This window comes from Vipera ursinii, assembly GCF_947247035.1.
Source record: "Vipera ursinii genome assembly, chromosome: 13".
In the NCBI taxonomy this organism is placed as follows: domain Eukaryota; kingdom Metazoa; phylum Chordata; class Lepidosauria; order Squamata; family Viperidae; genus Vipera; species Vipera ursinii.
In genome coordinates, this window is record NC_139526.1 from 1,673,203 (window position 1) to 1,680,166 (window position 6,964).

The window sequence follows — 6,964 nt, forward strand, 5'->3', positions numbered from 1 at the left end:
CTGGGTCAATTTTTTCAGTGCTGCTATAACTTCGGACTGTCACTAAATAAATGACTGTAAGCCAAGGGCGCCCTGTACTTATGTCCTTACTTGAGAATGTACTTAATTCATTCTCAAAAAGGGTAGACAAAGATATGGCTGGGCTTTCAGGAACGGAATGGGACACTTCGCCGGAGGACAACTCACCTTGGGACAAGTCGACAAATACAAAAGTTAAATGGATTTTGACAGAACTGTGGCCAATGTAATAATAAAATAAGAAAGTCAATCCAGAAATACAAGAGCTATAATAATTTTGATGAAAACGTGGTCACCAAAAATAAAAGTAACCGAATGAAGTGATTAATACAGCGTTGAATTGTCCCACAACGATTTGTTCCAGGGCAAGTTGTCCTAGACCCAGGAACAAAGTAGAAGCACCAGAATGGGACTTGCAGCCTTTTTTCTTTTTGCTACCTGATAATCCTTTTGCCACGTTCCCTTGAAAGCTGGTATATTCCATTTTTTTCTTGTCTTAAAGTGTGTGTTAATCTCTTGACTAGTATTGACTAGTATTCTTCCTTATTTTGTTTTCTCTTTGGAGTTATTTGTGATTGTGCTATTAATATATCCTGGTTAAGAAACTCTCCATTTACGTGGCTCCTTTTCTTGCCAGTGTTTCATCATTGCTCAGAGTTTGTTCAGATCAGCCTGGGTGAAGCCCAAGAAAGAGGTTCAGTTTTCCTTAAGATCAGAAATATTGCAGGAAGTAATATTAAGTAATTAAGTGATATCCAAGGTTCCTGCTACTCCTAAAGGTAAAGGTAAAGGTTCCCCCGCACATGCGTGCTAGTCGTTTCCGACTCTAGGGGCCGGTGCTCATCTCCGTTTCAAAGCTGAAGAGCCAGCTCTTGTCTGAGGACATCTCCGTGGTCATGTGGCCGGCATGACTAGACGCCAAAGGCGCACGGAACGCTGTTACCTTCCCACCGTAGCGGTCCCTATTTTTCTACTTGCATTTTTACGTGCTTTCGAACTGCTAGGTTGGCAGAAGCTGGGATGAGTAACAGGCGCTCACTCTGCTACGCGGCACTCGGGATTTGACCCGCCAAACTGCCGACCTTCTGATCGACAAGCTCAGCGTCCTAACCCACTGAGCCACTGCTACTCCTACTTCCCCAAATATGTTCTATGATGTCCCTGTTGCCTAGTCAGATCCAAGTTAGAGGATTCTCTTACATTTTCCATCTTTTGAAGGAGAAAATTTCCACGAGAAAAGTCTGGAATTTCCTAGAGGGAAATTTGTCTGTAATAAATATTGGGATCATGGAATCCTTCTGACTTTCCCTTAGAAAGAGGAGCCGTGTAGCGTAAGTGTCCTTCAAGGTGTGGACCTTTCTCTGCTTTTCCCCTTTTGAGATCACCAGTCTTCCTAAGAGACTCTGTTGACATGTCTCCTCTGTCCGTTCTTGGAAGAAAGCGGCTTTAAAATGGAGCACCTGCTGGTAAGAGCTGCGTGCGAGACTCTCCTAACGTCTGTGTCTAGTCCAGAGACTTCAAGCCAGTGGGCCTGTGGAGGAACCACATCGAACTCTTTCAGACAAAGACACAAAGAGCCGGTTTTGCTTTTGAGAGCTCCAGAAGGCTTGGAAGAGGACCCCTTCCCCTCCTGATCCACCCAGACTTCCTGCAGGTGACTCAGGCTGAGGTTTTCTGCCCCGCTTCAGAATGTGCTCCTGTGGAACTGACCTTTAGAGCTTATCTTTTTCAACAGGAATTTCGTTATGAGAGATTGCAATTGTTCTAGTATAATTGCTTCTTATGTTTTTATTATAACTTACCAGGAGATTTTGGTAGACAGTGGAATAATCTAATAAGTTTAAAAAAATGTGTATGTAATTTTAAACCACATCAATAAAAGCGTAGCGTACCAATTACTGATGAAAGGGGCCATTTAAGCTGCTGCTGCTGCAAGTGAGAGCGTCCCAGACAGGGGGCTGTCTGGCTTCTCCTTGGACACCCCCTGTCCCAGGCGAAGAGAAGCTCACCGCCTCCCTGGAAGGGGCTCCTTTGCCAGGGGCTTCCAAATTTATTTAACAGTAACAGAGTTGGGAGGGACCTTGGAGGTCATCTAGTCCAACCCCCTGTTCTTGCAGGAGACCTATGCTATTTCTGATGAATGGCTGTCCAGTCTTTTCTTAAGAGCCTCTGGTGTTGGGGCACCCCCAACTTCCAAAGGCAATTTGTGCCACTGGTTGATTGTTCTCACTGTTAGGAATTTTCTCCTTGGTTAGTTTCCATCTGTTGCTTCTTGTCCTGCCTTCTGGTGCCTTGAAAAATAAGTTGACCCGCCTCTTCTTTGTGGCAGCTGCTCAAAGGCAGGAACACGGCTATCATGTCCTCCTCTCTAGCCCTTCTTTTCTCTAGACTATAGGTAAAGGTAAAGGTTCCCCCGCACATGCGTGCTAGTCGTTTCCGACTCTAGGGGCCGGTGCTCATCTCCGTTACAAAGCCGAAGAGCCGGCGCTTGTCCGAGGACGTCTCCGTGGTCATGTGGCCGGCATGACTAGACGCCAAAGGCGCACAGAACGCTGTTACCTTCCCACTTCTCTAGACTAGCCAGACCCAATTCCTGCAACTGTTCTTTGTATGACTTAGCTTCTAGGCCCCTAATCATTTTTGTTGCTCTTCTCTGAACTCTTGATTTATGGCCCTTTCAAAGGAATTAGGCTTCGTGTAACTCAAGCTCACTTTTCCTTGCACTGCCCCCTGGAATGACACCCTTTCCGGTAAAGGAGAGTAGCTCCGTGTTCAGTCTCCTCTCCAGCGACACGTCTGGCATGTTCTGCATTAGTCAGACCCCACTTGGAATCCCGGTCTGGGTCCCCCAACCCGTAAAGAAGGATTGAGAGAAACGAGCTGGTTCAAAGGAGGATCAAGTGGTTGATCAGAGGAGTAGAAAGGAGAGTAGAGTAGGAGTAGAGTTCCGGGAAAGCCTTGGCAGAGGGCAGAAGGTCTACTTCCAGTAAGGGAGTGGTGGCCTCCCAGAAACGGTCTGGAGCTGTCCGTGCTCTCCACTGCACACCGTAGGCAACAGTTGCCTTGAACGCCAGAGATCTTTTCATGACAAGGAGCCATTCAGGAGGGGAAGCTTTCACTGGGACAGGTAGTTGGTGGGGTTCCCTTCAACCTCTGGGGCTTTATGGGGGGAGCCCTTAATTTTACAGCTGACATGATATGACCTTCCGCATAGGCTGTGGATTTAAAATCTATTCCTCAGAATGGAAAATGGTACACAGTATAGTCAGTCCTACTAGGGAGGTGTGAGTGCAGATCTCGGTTCCCAGGCCTGCCCTTTCCACGTTTGAAGAAGCCGCATCCCCAGCAGATGCTGGAGCCTCCCGTGTGGGAGCATCGGGAAAAACCGCTGTCCGGGAGCCTTTTCTGGCCTGCCAGCTGCACCTCTCACCACGCTAGGCTGCTGTCCTCTTCTCCCACAGCACTGAGGGACTCGGACACGCCTGCCCTGGCTCACCTGGAGAGACCTTTAAGCTGTGCCTTGGCCTCACTGGACAGAACAAAATGTATCTTGAAGACAAAAGAATTAGAAAAGCAGCCTGCATCCTCCCCTAATCCTTCGGCCCCAGAAACGGTCCCCCTTTTCTCACCCTGGCTTGCTTCTTCCACACATTCCCTGTGGCTGTTGCTTGCAGGATGTTGTTGCTTTAGGTCAGTGTTAAACTTGGGGGGTCATGGTGAGGGAGCTACCTGGGAGCCTCCTGGTCTACATATCCCATACACCTTTGGAGAGGTGCATCCTGGCTTCTGGAAGCTGCCAAAAGACGAGCCGGGCTCCTGCGGGCCCGCCTGTGCCCCACTCTCGTGGCTAGGATGGCACCTGCTCTGAGGCAAGCGAGAACAATAAGCTGCTCAAAAGGCTTTTGAGAGTGGCACCCAACGGAGAGACCCATCTGAGGGCCCTCTGGTTCTCGGGGTCCTGAAGTTCCTGAAACATTCCCTTCAGTTGCTGGGATGCAGCCTGCCTGGCATGGGAGACCTGGGTCTATTCAAACTGGCATTTCTCCAGTCTTTCTTATTCTCCACGCACATTTTCAGCATTCGAGGAAGCTGCTGTTGTTCTTCATTGGGATGTTTTGATGTCTTCCATAGAGTTTCTGCTGGAGCTGTTTGTGATAGTATCCTTAGAATATTCCTTTGAAAGATCTCCCATACTTTTCTCCTCAATAATCTCAAATCATTGGAACTGACCTTATGTAAGGACCAGCCTCAACTAGGTCTCCCAAGAAAGCAGAACTCTTGAAACAGGCATTGTTTCAAAAGGAACTTTTATTAAGGGTTAGTGATAGCAGTACAGCAAAACAAGGTTTGAAGAATTTGCCCATTGAAAACTCCCCCCCAGTGTCTAACTGTCCGGTTGAAATCCAGCCAATCCATAGGTGCCAGGTTGTTTTGAGAACCTGATGATTTAGTGCCCATCTCAAGGTTTCCCAATGGTCCCAGGCTCCTGTCTGGAGATAAGGCAGATGTTTTCAGGCCACATTCCTTTCTCATGAAGGGAAGACATTTCAAAGATGACAGAGCATAGCAAGGCAAATACATTCCCCAGTCAAGTAGCCCCCCTCTCACCAGAATGGCAGACCCCCCAAAAACTACACAAGCAAAGAAGTAATATGCAGGCAAATACTTTGGGTCTGACATACGGTCCCCCTAATAAAATGACAAATCCACCTGCAAAATGAAAATAGGGAAGGGAGAGAGAGGGAAAACAAACACATTAATCAGGTTTATCAGGATAGTGTGCATGAAAGTGCTTGAGCAACCTAGGTGCTTTAACATGTTCCCTATAGACCCTCCTCATTCCCTGAAGCAGGGAGATCTTTCCAGGCAACTAAATACTGAATAGAACCATGATGTTTGCAAGAGTCTAAAATGTCGATCTTAAAATGCTGCTCACCCTCTACCATAACGGATGGAGCAGGAGGAGCAGGGGCAGGCTGGGTTTCAACAGACTGTAGTGAAACACCGGATGGATTTGTCGTAAACTCTTAGGAAGTTTTAACTCTACTGTGACAGGATTCATAATGCACTTAATGGGAAAAGGGCCAATATACTTCGGTCCAAGCTTCTGGGACGGTTGCAGCGGTTGCAAACATCTGGTGGAAAGGTAAACTCTATCCCCCGCTCAGAAAGGCTTCCATATTTTTTTTTATCTGCCTGAGCCTTATGTGCTGCTCTGGCTTTATCTAGAGCTTTCCCAACAACTGCTCAAATGTTCTGCAGCTGATGAAGCCATTCCTTAAGGGAGGGAATGGCAGGTTTGTTAGCAGGTAATTCAGGGTAGGGTGAAAGTCTGTCCATTAGCCACTTGGAAAGGAAAGTGAAACTACACAGGCAAAGAAGTAATATGCAGGCAAATACTTTTTTTTTGGGGGGGGGGTCTGACATCTGCCTGCCATCCCAATTTCCTTTTCTGGAATCCACAGACAAGCTTGACTCTTCTCCTCCTCTAGGGGGGCTTTCGCTCAGGTTCGCCTGGTGCGTCAGTTGCGGCCCTATCTAGACCGGGATGCCCTGTGTACGGTCACTCATGCGCTCGTGACCTCTCGTCTTGACTATTGCAATGCTCTCTACATGGGGCTTCCCTTGAAGACCACTCGGAGGCTCCAACTGGTACAGAATGCGGCCGCGAGAGTTGTCTTGGGAGTTTCCCGGTACTCCCATGTTACACCTTTGCTCCGCGAGCTGCATTGGTTACCAGTTGTCTTCCGGGTGAGGTTTAAGGTCTTAGTGATGGTTTTTAAGTCCTTACATGGCATGGGTCCGGAATACCTCGGGGACCACCTGCTGCCGGCGTCAACTCCCCTCCGCCCCGTGCGTTCCCACAGAGAGGGCCTCCTCAGGGTGCCTCCGGTCAGAGAATGCCGGCTGGTGGCCCCCAGGGGGAGGGCCTTCTCTGTGGGCGCCCTGGCTCTGTGGAATCAACTGCCGGTTGAGCTCCGGAGAGCACCGGATCTCCGCTCCTTCCGGCGCGGGTTAAAGACCCACTTATTCGAACAAGCTGGCCTGGCCTGATGGGGAGTTAATTTAGGGTTTTAAATATTTGTATATTTTATTGTTTTATTTTGGGCATTAATTTAATTCTATTTTAACTTTTGTATTTTTGTATTTTTATGATATGCCCTGTTCACCGCCCTGAGTCCTTCGGGAGAAGGGCGGTATAAAAATTTAATAAAACTAAACTAAACTAAACTTTATAACCTGAATTCCAGAATACCACACTCCCTTTCTCCCAAAGTATTAGTCACCTTCATTCCTTTTCCCAGATCTTCCCTGTTGGTAAAGAATTAGACCCAGCAGAACCCCTTGTTCCTTCCTCTGCCTTCTGTCATGGAGCTGTCCGCAAAAGAGGACGGGAATTTGTTGGCATGTAGCCCTGGAAGGCTAGAGCTTACTCAGGAGGAGAGGAAAGAGGGGAAATGTTATAGGGTATGCAAAGTAGAAAATACACTTGCACAGAAATTCACAAATCAGAGCATGGGAATTCTGCTGATGGTTCTGTGGAACAACAAAAGGGAAGAGAAGCGTACTTGACATTGTTGTAGGAGCTTATTATAAACTGCCTGGACAGGTAGAGCATTTGGGCGAGGCTGCTGCGTGTCAAATGACAAAGAGGCACACGGTAATTACGGAGTGGGAGGAGGGAGTTCAACTGTCCCAATATCGGTTGGGAACCTAACTCTGCCAAGGGTGCCATCAGGTTCCAGTGATGCCCATGGTGCCAGGTTTGTTCTCCTGGGTTCAAGTTCCAGGTTCTCCCATATTCAGGGCTCCATTCTAGCATCATCTAAGACAGGGGTCTTCAAACCTGGCCCTTTTATGACTTGTGGACTTCAACTCCCAGAATTCCTCAGCCAGCGAAGCTGGCTGAGGAATTCTGGGAGTTGAAGTCCACAAGTCATAAAAG